The 14,322-nt window shown below is 36.0% G+C and overlaps 1 pseudogene; it reads left to right on the plus strand.

Moving 5' to 3' along the window:
* LOC148123993 (E3 SUMO-protein ligase KIAA1586 pseudogene) lies at nucleotides 1–13,384 on the plus strand (annotated as a pseudogene).
* Nucleotides 13,385–14,322: the final 938 nt, after the last annotated feature.

Consider the following 14,322-nt stretch of genomic DNA (forward strand, 5'->3'; position numbering starts at 1 on the left):
ATGGACATTTTTCGGTATCTGGGATCCCATCTCCAAGGCAATGGCGACATCAAAGGTGAGGTGCAAGCATGGGTCAATGTGGCCTGAATGCATTGGTGAAAACTCACTGGTGTGTTATGTGACAGCCAAATGCCAACCTGTCTTAAATATAAGATTTACAAGACAACCATCTGCCCTGTTGCACTGTATGGCACTGAATGCTGGACAGCAACAACAGGGACGAAAAGCTATCTCAATACCATGGAAATGCAAACATTCAGTTGGGCATCTCCCTTCTTAACCATATCACAAATGACATTTTTCAACAACATTTTGGTGTGGCACCAATTATAGAAAAGATGAGAGAAGGCCAACTCTGCTGGTATGGACACGTCCAAAGAGCAGTACCTTTCACCGTGGCCAAGACTGCCTACCAAGTAGAAGTCAATGGCCGGCGACCTTACAGACATCCAAAACTGAGGTGGCAAGACATCATCAACAAAGATATGTAAACCGTGGGCTTATGTCCTGGAGACATAGCTGACCGTGCAAAGTGGTATTCAATGATCCCAAAAGCAGACCCTGTACCTGGGGGAACATGCTAGGAAGGAGAAGAAGATATATATTACTGCTTTGGGGTTTCATTTATGAACCCCAGCCAGATTGTTTTATAACTGTATTTTAATTTTTATTTACAGTTTTCTTAAGCTAGACTTTCTATACTACTTACAAATAACTTAAGGAGCTATTTCTTGTATGGGTCTGAGACTGAAATAAAATGGCTGATCAACTGCTTAGTACCATAAAAGAAGAAAATACTCTTACATTGTTTCATTAAGTGCTAATGCAATTTGATTAAATAGTTTGCTTTCAAAATAACTTTCAAGGAGGAAGACAACTGCAATGGAATTATATTGTTTAATGAGAAAATACTTTCTACTTGCTGTTTCATATTGAAAAAGTGAGCTACCAGGAGATTTCATAATGATATGAAGATGTGTAACAGAAAACATTTGCTTGCTTAGCGACTGTTTGAAATTATGATAGAACTCCCCAAAAGGAAACTTACAACCCATTTCCAGAATTTTTAAAATGCAGACATGTGACTAGGGGATGTGCCTCTGTTGAAACTCCAGAATTTGATCATTAGTACCACTTGGGGAGGGGGGAGGTGACTTTAAAAACTTCAAAAGACTCAACTTTACAGTCAGCTGCAGTGTTCCACAATCATAGGATGCAATTTACAACACTTTTTTTTGCCAGAAATTGACATTTTCAGCCAGTTTCCAGAAAAAAGGAATGCCCTGACTCACTTAATGACTATGTTGCTCACTTAATGACGACTGCAAAAAGGTCATAAAATCAGGTTAGTCGTGTGGATGCTTACAACATCAGAAAAACTTGATAAGCAAAGTATATATTTAATATGGCACATCTTAACAGCAGCGGATTATATTTGCATAATATTGGAAAAATAAAGAAACACTGTGAGACGAAGAAATAGTTAGGAAGATACTAGATTGTGCAGAAATGGATAGACTTACATTGAAGGTTAAACAAAAGAAGACAACTAATATTATCAAACATGGACTTTATTTTACCAGTGGTTGGAAAAAAGAGGCAGAGATTAAGAATGTAATCTGTATTGCTAAGCAATTAAATAACCCAGACAAAATGATGTTTATTAAGCACTAACAAAATATAAACAATAGAAAAGCAATAAAATCCTTTTTTTAAAAAAGCATTCTGTGCCCAACTAATCCATTTTTTAATTGATAGATTACCTGGCTGTTTATTTTTATTTATTTATTTTTATTTATTTATTTTTGGTTTTTTGCAGTTGTCCAGAGATATCATAAGATTTTAGTTTTAGGAGTAGTTTGTCATGTACCACTGGATGAAAGGCTTTGCAGAGGTCTATGTAGATTGCATCTGTTGCTTTGCCCTGATTGAGCTGTGTAGTCCATATGTTTTTGCAGTGTAAGAGTTGCAGATTACAGGATAGTTTTTTTCTGAAACCAAATTGTTTATTGGAGAGTAGGTTGTTTGTCTCTAAGTGGAGGATGATGGATTGGTTAATAATTAATTCCATGACTTTATAGGTGACGCAGCATAAAGAGATTGTTCTGTAATTTTCAACTAAGCTGGGGTCTCCCTTTTTGAAGATGGGGATGACCGTGGCTTGTGACCATAGTTTTGGCAAGGAGCTGGTCCTGAAAGATTTTTCAAAGATTTTGCTTAGAGATTCAGCTATGGCAGTGGATAGCTTTTTTAAAAAGTAGGCACATATTCCATCCTGTCCAATAGATAGGGATGGTTTTAGATTGCATAGTGCTTTTTCAACTATGTGTTCTGTAAAATCGGTATGTATTAGATCATTGTAGTTGTCTGTGGTTCGACTAGGAAATACTGGGCATGATCCATTGCTGTTTACGAATACTGAGCCAAAGAATGTGTTAAAGAGGTTGGCTTTAATAGTGTTGTCTTTGCAGTCTTTACCATTAGGTCCTTTCAGGGGTAGGATGGATCTTGAATCATTTAGTTTGTTGTTTACAAAATTGTAGAAAGTGCAGGTGGAATTGGTGCATAGAAGGTTTTCTTCTCGTTTAATATGATAATTGGTGCATTCATTTTTTTATCTGGTGGCATAAATTTTTGTATTGGCTTTTGAAGTTGGCAACGTGACCAGATTTGTTTTTCCGCCAAAGTGATTTCTTTTTGGATTGAAGCTTCCTTATTGTTATGGGTAATTTGTTTTTTCTGGTTTTGGGAGTTGTTAATGGCACATATAGTTTGATGACTCTTTTGACTTCAAATAAAAATATGTTGTAATTGTCTTCTACAGTATTGCATCCAATGAATAGAAATTGCCGATCCAATGGTATTTAGAATTCTCACAAAATATAAGTGCCCCTAAATACATATACAATTGTTATATTCTGTGGCAAGCCATAAACCTTTACTCTGTTCATAATGAAATAAGTAGGCTATTCACTTAATTAATAAGGTTTTATTATATTCTTAAATTATATTTAGTTGTTTTAACTTTTATGATCTGGTCTGGACTGTAATAAAATGCTAATTTATTCAAATAAACGTGAGTATAGCTGCCTTTCATGCTTCATTCTTCTGACACTTTGAACTGTCCTCAAGGCATATATAAATTATACTAGTGGGAAGTTTTCTTGACTATCATCTCTTAGGGTTCATATTAGTGATTGAAAGTTTACACCCACTGACTTTTTTCTGTGAATTTCTCATAGATTCAGGAAATCATTATAGGGTGGACTCTGCTCTTTTGGACACCCCTATAGAATTGTTTTGCCAACTGATTGAATCAAATATGTTCTAAAATTTATAGTGTCATGGGATGCCAATATACATCAAATAAACACCCCACTGGGATGCTTCCAATTTAAAGTGCTCCCTTTTGGACTACAAGGAGCACCTGCTGTGTTCATGCAATTAATTAATGAGACTCTCCATGATTTTTTTGTACAAAGGAGTCCTTGTTTATCTCGATGATATTTTAATCTATACCAAAACAAAAGAAGAACACATCAAGTTACTCCAAGCAGTACTCACAAAACTCCTAAATGCCAAACTATATGCAAAACTCTCAAAATGTGAATTCCATCAAGAAAAAATTGAGGGAATAGAGATGGACCCACAAAAAGTAAAAGCTGTCATCAATTGGAAACCACCCCATAGTCGCAAACAACTGCAGAGCTTCCTGGGTTTTGCAAACTTTTAGCACCAGTTCATTCCAGCTTTTGCAAATATCGCCCTCCCCATCATGAACTTGTTAAAAATGAAAGGGGGTGGGGAGAAACCCAAACCGAGGCAACCCCTTCCCTGGATGATGGAATGCCAAGTGGCATTTGAAAAACTTTAACAACTGTTCTCAGCAGAACCAATCCTGAAACACCCAGACCTGAACAACCATTTGTCATCCAAGTAGACGCTAGCGATGTCGCAGTTGGAGCAGTTCTACTCCAAAAGAATGGATGTGGACAACCATGTGATTATACTTCCAAGAAATTGACAGGAACCGAACAAAGATGGGGGAAAGAGGCTAATGCTGTGTGATGGGCAGTCCTCACATGGAGACATTTCCTAGAAGGAAACCAAATCCCCTTTGAAATCTGGACTGATCATAAAAATCTAGAAGCCCTGAAAACTCCATGGAAACTCTCAGAAAAACAAGCTTTAAAAACAAGCTTTTTCGATACTTTAAAGGTTCCCATTTAGTCAGAATGCCTTTAAAGGTTCCCATTTAGTCAGAATGCCTTCCTTTGGTGCTTTCCATTGGCTACCCAAGCTTTCTTATGACAAAAGTTGTAGTACAGTATATCTGTCATGAAGTTGAGGGAAAGTTGTATAAATAATAAACTGATGGCATGAGATGCTCCATAAGCATACTGAGTATATAATCATTAATTTATTTTATTGGTCACCCTGGTGATTATTGCAGAATAATAAAACAATAAAAACAATAAAATAATAATAGTAATAAGAGGAATTATTCCTCTTTTATTTTTAATTTTAAAATTAAAATGTATAAGGCAAATAGAAAACAAATATACATTTTATAACTCAATTAAAAGCCCAAACTAGGGAAAAATTCAGGGACTGTATCCTATTTTGGTAAGATGCTATCCAATATATTGCAGTGATATTTTAAATGAAACTTAATATCTTTTGAATTAAAAAATATCATTTTTATAATAATATATCCAGATTAACTGCATAGTTCATTATGTTTCATAATTAACTCTAAATTAATGCTTCATTATTGAGCCCATATGCAATTAACATGCATTAATTCTTTAGATAATTTTGGTGTTAATTATTAGTATTTCTTCTCATTTTTACAAATTAATTAATTAGCTAAATTTAGCTTTGAAAATTGAAAGCTTTTTCAAGTATCTGATTGAATAATCACATATACTATTATTACACATGATATAAAATGTGGAAAATTTTCACATGAAACCAAAACCATTTAAAAGATATAGATTTTGTCATAATTATAAAGAATATACACTGAAGCAGTAATTAATTCCTTAGTTAATTTAAATGCAATGGTGAATATTTTATGGTTAGTCATGCCTTTGAAAGATGGTAATGGATAAAAATATTCTCAAATTCTTTTTGTTCTTATTTCATGCCATTTTCCATTATCTGTTTTCTTCCAAACTTCAATTGCAAGAATTTTATAATAAAGAGCTAAATTTAAACAATCAAACAACAACTGCATTTGGTATTAATTGTATTTATCTGGATTATAAAACAATGATTTCTAGCCAAAGTTCAAATATAACATCCACATCCTTTTATTTAATAATGACTATATAGAGCATTCATGTTAGAAGAAAATAATTAATAACAAGAAAAAAGATTTCTCATTTTGTTAATATATGAATTAACAATAATTTAAACATTTCAGGGGAGAATATCCAAGAATACATTTATTTCACAATAAAGCATTTGTCTTATTCTAGACCTACAACAAACATAAATAAGAGATTAAAAATTCAGTTTTCTCCTGGGCCATTTCCTACAACTACATTAATATAGAAGGTTACAATTTATAAAATGTAAAATGTATTAAATAGAAGAAAGTAATATAAACAAATTATTTATTAAAAGTCCCTACATCTAAAAAACATCCAAGTTACCCAGGAGCTTGCTATTCCTGAGACCATCGTCTGTGAACTGTCCTTAAATATCACATTTCGGTTCTTACTATGTTACAGAGCCCCTGATTTTGACATCGAACATGCAAACAAGCTAAATATACTACTAGCATGGGCAGCATCCTGCCCACACGCTTTTATCTTTCTTGGTGACTTCAATCTACCTCATATTAACTGGACCCTTAACAAATGTACAACTGAACCCACACATGCAACCTTCTAAAGTGCAGTAACAAATCTGGGACTAGAACAACTAGTAACCAACAACACTAGACGTAACAACTGCCTCTCTTCTGCAATAGTTTGAATTCAATTTATGGAATACAAATTAAAGAACCCTTTTCCAACAGTGACCACAACATGATTGACTTTTGTCTCAACATACGTCCACACAAAAATAATCACAATGACGGAATCCCCAATTATCACTTCAAAAAAGGCAACTATGATCTTATGAACAATGATCTCTCATCCCTTGATTGGCAATTTCTATTGTCTGGATGCAATACCATAGAAGACCATTACAACATATTTTTACTTGAAGTCAAAAGAGTCATCAAACTATATGTACCATTAACAACTCCCAAAACCAGAAAAAACAAATTACCCATAACAATAAGGAAGCTTCAATCCAAAAAGAAATCACTTTGGTGGAAAAACAAATCTGGTCACGTTGCCAACTTCAAAAGCTGATACAAAAATTTATGCCACCAGATAAAAACTGAATGCACCAAATATCACATTAAACAAGAAGAAAACCTTCTATGCACCAATTCCACCTGCACTTTCTACAATTTTATAAACAACAAACTAAATGATTCAAGATCCATCCCACCCCTGAAAGGACCTAATGGTAAAAACTGCAACGATGACACTATTAAAGCCAATCTCTTTAATGCATTCTTTGGCTCAGTATTTGTAAACAGCAATGGATCATTTCCATTTCCTAGTTGAACCACAGACAACTACAATGATCTAATACATGTCGATTTTACAGAAGACATTGTTGAAAAAGAACTGCACAATCTAAAACCATCCCTATCTATTGGACTGGACGGAATATGTACCTACTTCTTATAAAAGCTACCTACTGCCATAGATGAACCTCTAAGCATAATCTTTGAAAAATCTTTCAGGACCAGCTCCTTGCCAAAACTATGGTCACAAGCCACGGTCATCTCCATCTTCAAAAAGGGAGACCCCAGCCTAGTTGAAAATTACAGACCAATCTCTTTATGCTGCCTCACCTGTAAAGTCATGGAATCAATTATTAACCAATCCATCATCCTCCACTTAGAAACAACCAATCTACTCTCTAATAAACAATTTGGTTTCAGGGAAAAAATATCATGTAATCTGCAACTCTTACACTGCAAAAACATATGGACTACACAACTCGATCAGGGCAAAGCAACAGATGCAATCTACATAGACTTCTGTAAAGCCTTTCATTCAGTGGTACACAACAAACTACTCCTAAAACTAAAATCTTACAATATCTCTGGACAACTGCATAACTGGACAGAAGCATTCCTGTCAAACAGACAACAAATGGTCAAAATTGGGAGTGTCCTATCAAATTCTGTACCTGTCAACAAAAGTGGTGTGCCCCAAGGCAGTGTTCTAGGACCAACTCTTCTCATACTCTACATAAATGACCTCTGTGATCATATCAAGATCAACTGCATTCTCTTCGCTGATGATGTAAAGCTATTCAACACCACAGACAATATTGCTACCCTTCAAAAAGACCTTGACTATGTATCAGAACGGTCAAACAAATGGCAACTTCAAATCTCAACAAAGAAATGCTCTGTCTTACATATTGGCAAAAAAAATCAGAAAATAAAATACAGGCTGAATAGTCAAGACCTTATTGATGATCCAGACTCTGTCAAGAATCTTGGAGTACTCAGTTCAAATGACCTAAGTGCTAGAGCCCACTGTAACTACATAGCCCAAAAGTCGTTAAGAGTTGTTAACCTAATCTTACGTAGCGTTTTTTCTGGTAATATTACACTAAGAACTAGAGCATACAAAACATTTGCTAGACCAATATTCGAATACAGCTCATCAGTCTGGAACCCACATTACATATCTGATATTAACACAGTTGAGAAAATCCAGAAATATTTCACAAGAAGAGTTCTCCACTCCTCTACTCGTTGCAGAATACCTTATGCCACCAGACTCAAAATTCTAGACCTAGAAAACCTAGAACTACGCTGCCTTCGGTCCAATCTAAGTATAGTATATAAAATCATACATTGCAATGTCCTACCTGTCAATGAGTACTTCAGCTTTAACCATAACAACACTAGAGCAAACAATAGATACAAACTCAAGGTTAACCACACCAAACCTGATTGCAGGAAATACGACTTCAGCAACAGAGTGGTCAGTGTCTGGAATACTCTACCTGACTCTGTGGTTTCTTCCCCAAACCTCAAACACTTTAACCTTAGACTGTCTACTATTGACCTCACCCCTTTCCTAAGAGGTCTGTAGGGGATGTGCAGAAGCGCACCAACATGCCTACTGTCTGTCCTATTGTTTCTTTTATTTCTTTTTTTTCTCAAATGTATCCATGTATTCATAACTCTGTTTTTACTTATACCTATTATGTTGTAAGCAATTGACAAATAAAAATAAAATAAATAAATAAATAAAAATTTGTAAAGAGCAATGAAAAAATAGAAATTTTCAATACTTTGAATGCATTCTTAATAAAACTGTTATAAGGAAAAATTGCAGATATTAAAATACTTGAAAGCTATTTTTAATCATTGTGGTAAAGGTTATAAGGCAAAATAAACTTTCATATCAATTCCCCTATTATATTGTCTCAAGCATACTTTTTAATTTTTAATGTTTAATCATTCAAAAGCCGTATTTTCAACAATGCAGATTAAAGTAAACAAGATAAAAAAGGACAATTACAAAAATTTTGACTAAAGTCCAAGTGGCAGTGAAATATTTAAGGGCACATTTGAATTTTTGTAACTCTCCTTATCTGCCTTATTGAGTTTAATCTGCATATTATCCTCTTTTAAAATTTCAACTAATGAATAACATGCAAAGTGATAATTATGAGGGAAAACAAAAGTAAGGTAAGAAGATTAAACAATGGTCTCCCACAAGGCTCTGAAATGACACCTTCACTATTCAACTTAAACATATCAGAAGTGCTGGCAACAATATACACAATAAAAGTACAAAAACACAGCTGCGGGGCTGCCACTGAGAGTAAGGGTCAAGCTATTTTTTAAAGTGTCTGTAGGCAGGGGTGGGATTCTACCAGTTCACACCTATTCGCTAGAACCGGTTGTTAACATTCTAAGCAGTTCAGAGAACTGGTTGTTAGAAGAAATTACTGGCCTAATCCTGTAAGGAAGACAGGAAGGAAACATTCTGGTGTTGCTTACAGAAACTGCCTCTCTGTTAATCCTTATTACATTCTTGGCAGGACTAGACTTCCTGTTTCAGGAACTTCTCTGGAGTTTTTTTTTCCCACCTTTGCTTGTACTTTGCTTGTGTGGAGTGACCATTCAAACTTACAATGGCACTGAAAAAAGTGATTTATGACAATTTTTCACACAACTGTTGCAGCATCCTCACGGTCATGAGAGGCCAGGCGAGGAGATGCATGCCTCGATGTAAGTGATATTGAGTTGGCCATGCCAGCCAATAACATGACCACCAAGCCACGCCCACCAACTGAGCCACACCCACAGAACCGGTTGTTAAAAAATTTGAATCCCACCCCTGCCTGTAGGCCAGACAAAGAATAGTGGATGGAAACTGAACAAGGAGAGATTTATCCTGGAGATAAAGATAAACTTTCTGACAGTGAGAACAATCAACCAATGGAACAGCTTGCCCTCCAAAGTTGTGGGAGCATCATCACTTGAGACTTTCAAGAAGAGATTGTCAGAAATGGTGTGGGTCTCCCACTTGGGCAGGGGGTTGGAGTAGATGACCTACAAGGTCCCTTCCAACTCTGATTATCTGTTAAATCTGTTAAACATGGAGATGGCAGACAATCTTCTGGTCAAAGATTCTTGGGAAAATTCTTCACTGACTAGAAGCTCATTCCTAACACCAGCAAAATGTTAACTACATGTTTCCCCCTTAACAACAAACTAGCATTAAAGCCCTGAAGGTCTACTTAAATACAAACCTACTATAGCCCCATCCTATAACCCCATTCTTGGAATAACATTGGATCTCTCTCCTATAAGATACACCTAGAGAATACAGTCACAAAAATCAATACTAGGAACAACATATTCCAGAAATTATGTGAAACTAAATGCAAAGCTTCCTCTGCCACCCTCAGGTTATCAATACTAGGATTGGTCTATTGAGCAGCATATTACTATGCCTCCGTATGGCTTAACAGCTGCCATACTAATAAATTAGATCCAAGACTCAATGATGTCATGAAGATTATAAGCTAATGAAGGAGTGTCAAACTCATGGCGTCATGGCATCACCACGTGATATATCACAATTTTCCCCCCTTTATTAAACTGGGCATGGGCATGCCCAGTGCATGACGCATCTGGCCCACGGGCTGTGAGTTTGAGCTAATGTATTAAAACTTCTACGACAGGCTGGCTTTCTGTTTTGAGTCATATAGCACTGCTATACGAAGCCAAGATTCATTATGAAAGAATACAGAAAAATTATAAACAACTCATTCCTACCAGTGCATGCTCCTACCAGTGCATGCTCAACTTTCTCATTTATCAGCCAGAAAACGCAAATTCAGGAAGCCCTGTTTGGCACTTGTAGAGTATCTTTAATGTTGATTCCCAATGGAAAGCAAAATGGTCACTGAATATCCAGACATATTTAGACATATAAATGAGTTCACAAAAAAGATGCCAGGCTTTAATCTACCTCATCAGGGAATATTCCTGTAGTCTTGGCTAGGAAAGATTTTTGTGCCACTACTGGCACAAAAGAACAAACTCCCTTGGTTTGTTAATAGTATTTCAATTTCAAGTGTTTCTTTTTCAATTAATCAATTGTAATTATGAAAATATCACAGTACAACATCTTTTTTATAGACTGTCATTTTCAAATCCACTTTCAATTCCATCTCATTCTTGTCTAGTGAAACTTGTTCCTCTTCCATAACATCTTTTAAATACTAACTAGCTATAGTGTCAGGGACTTTTAAAGGTAACTGAATATTACTGATCTCTGTTCCTCGCCTGCTTTCTTTGCTTGCCACTGCCTTCACCACTCAACTTACAACAATCGAGTCCAAATCACTGCTGATTTTTTTTGCAGCATATTGCCAAGATGAAAAGGTAAATGAATTTGTCTGCTTTCTTCGGCAAGAAAACAAAAGGAGATCCAAAAGAGTCACAACCACAACCACTGGAGTCTGAGGAAAGCAGAGCCAGCACATTATCCATTGAAGAAAGCGGACCCAGCACATCATCCACACCATGACCAGAGGAAAGAGCCAGCACATCATCCACACCAGGACCAGAGGAAAGAGCCAGTACATCATCCATCGAAAAAAGAGGAGCCAGCACATCATCCACAATACGACCAGAGGAAGGAGCCAGCACATCATCAGGTACTGGAAGAGCTGAATCAGACATTGAAGGGAACCTTCCTAACTGCTGGACACTGCAGCAATACAATAATTTTAGGGAAAAATATGATGGACTTGACGTTTCCCAGAAAAAATTAGGTTGCAAGTATTGCAGAAGATTTGAAATTTCAACCGAAGAAAAAAGTGTCCATGGAGCTAAGGAGTGGAAGAATTACCAAATTGAATCATCAGGAAGGAGTAAAGAAATCCAACAAGCTTCCCTCAGAAAGAAATTGAAGGAACATTATTCATCTAAGGCTCACAACATCTGTACAGAGAAGTTAAAGCAATGTGAGCAGGATGCCATAAGCTAAGGAATGGAGAAAATGAGTGAGAAATATCTGGGTAGTACATGTAGAATGTTTATTACAGTTTATAGTCTGGCACAAACGTGCAGACCATTTTCATATATAGAAGATCAGATTGAGTGACAAAAAAGAAATGGTGTAGATTTGGGAACAGGGTTGCATTCACGTAGAACTGCAGTTGCAATAGTAGATTTCATTGCAAAAGATATCAGGAAACATTTATTTACCAAAATTATTGAGAAAACTCACAAAATCTGTCTGATAATTGACGAAGCCTCAACAATATCTTCCAAAGCAGCTCTTATAGTGTACTTAAAAGTTGAGGGTCCAACTTTCTCACCAACAATTTTCCTTGAACTAGAAGAATTAGATAAACAAGATGCAGAGACGATAGGTTGTTCAGTTATAGAAAGTTTGAATAAAGGTGGGTTTAATAGAAACTATCTGGAGAAACATTTAATTGGATTTTGCTCTGATGGAACCAGTGTTATGCTTGGGAGAAAATCTGGGGTAAGCACTAGGATAGCCAAAGAGTTTCCAAATATTGTAATATAGCACTGTTTAAACCATCATCTGCAACTTGTTTTAGATGATTCTGTTAGGGAAATAAAGCAAATCAATCATTTTCAAATTTTTATTGATAAAATATATTCTATTTTCCATCAATTGAATAAAAACCTAATTGAACTTAACAAAATTTCCTAACAACATGAGATTGCAATTATAAAAATTGGTAGAGTTTTTGGACCAAGATGGGCTGCCTATAGTTTAAGATCAATCCTAGCTGTGTGGCAGGCTTATCCAGCGCTACATCGGTTTTTCTGTTCAAATAAAAAATACTCCAGTATGGCTGCCCATCTTGAAAACTCATATTTTCTCACTGATTTGGTCTTGATGGTTGATGTGCTAACTGAAATATCTCTCCTTTCTAATGCATTGCAAGCGAGAAACATAGACATTATAAAGGCTGAAAAACTTGTGATAAGATCAATTAGATCATTTGAAATGCTTATAGAGGAAAAGGGTGCATATGAAAATAAGGTTGATGAATTAATTACTTCAGAAACCTTTAAAAATATAAATTTTATACAAAATCATCAATTTGTGGGACTTCCTCGTGAAAAACTTATACAAAGCATTGTAACTAATTTGAAGAAAAGATTGATGGATTGTGAACATTTCAAGACAGGCTGCCAATTTAAAGACATTGATCAATTAAAATTTCTAAATTATTTGGAGCCAGATTAGTGGAACATTGAAGAAGTGGTGGTTCCATGGAGAGCAGCTGAAGGACAATTGGTTGCATTTGGTCAACTTTTCAATTATGAAATCAATATTATTGATTATCGTGATTTCATAGAAAATGTACTAAAAGATTCTAAAAATTATACAATTCCTTGAAACATTAAAAAGGCTAGAGATATTATTAAAACTATTGCAGTCAGTTCAGCAGAGGCAGAAAGGGGCTTCTCGCAGATGAGCATAATATGTTCAGAAGGCAGAAGTCACCTTACATTTTCCAATATTACAAACCTCTTGACCATCAGTCTAATTGGCTTACCTGTGCAAGAATGGGACCCTGTTCCTATAGTAAAGAAGTGGTTACGGGCACATTATCACACAGCTGATGATGCTCGTGTTAAACACAAGAAAACTGTAACTCAGGATGTTAATAGAAAAGCAATTTGGGAGTACTTTAAATAAGTTTTGTTTCTTGTAAAGTTTTGTTATGTAATAGTTTTTGATTAATATTTTAAAATGTTGTAACAATATAGTTTTGTGTACCTTTTTATTATTTAAACATTAAACACATGACATAATAAACTACCTTTTGTTTTGGTATATCTTTTTTAATACTTAATCATTATGGCAAAGACTTGATGTTGAGTTGGCCTCGCCCAGCCCTCTGCAGCCTTCCCTGTAGCTGCCCATGCCTCGCCTTGCCCTCTCCAGGGTTTGCCAGGCCTTGGAAACTGGCAAAAAGCAATTGCTAAGCAATTGGCTGCTAAGCAGGGATCTGGTCATTAAGTGAGGACCACTTAAATTTGGGTTTCCAGCCACATGGCCACCTGCCTGGGCCTTGCCTGGGCCTCCCCAGGCCTTGGAAACTGGCAAAAAGCAATTGCTAACCAATTGGCCACTAAGCGAGAACTTGGTCATTAAGTGAGGACCACTTAAATTTGGGTTGCCAATTACATGACCATGTAGCCACGCCCACCCGTCACATGACCATGTAGCCACACCCACCCCAGTCACATGGCCACGTAGCCATGCCCAATCAGCAAGCCACTCCCATCCCAGTCACATGACCACCAAGCCACACCCACAGATTAGGCCATGCCCACAGAACCAGTTGTTAAGAAATTTGAATCCCACCCCTGCCCTAAATACTTACTTATTTGGCTTAATGATTAATTTAGGCCTGTAGAAAATAAAACAATCCAGGAACATTGTACAGCTAGTAAAACCGTTTTTCACAATAATCTTTTTTTCCCCCTGGATGTATTTCAGATGTGTCTGTCCCTTCTGGCTTTCATACAATATTTATTTCCCAATTCTTCCACCGCAATCTATGAGACTGATGAGCTGTATTCGAGTATTGATCTGGCAAATGTTTTGTATGCTCTAGTTAGTAGTGTGATAGTACCAGAGAAGAAGCTATGTAGGATTAGATTAACAACTCTTAATGCCTTTTTGGCTATTGTTGTAATGATGAGGCAGT

This window comes from Pseudonaja textilis, chromosome Z, assembly GCF_049901715.1.
Source record: "Pseudonaja textilis isolate UNSWEBS1 chromosome Z, rPseTex1.2, whole genome shotgun sequence".
NCBI classification, from domain to species: Eukaryota; Metazoa; Chordata; class Lepidosauria; order Squamata; family Elapidae; genus Pseudonaja; species Pseudonaja textilis.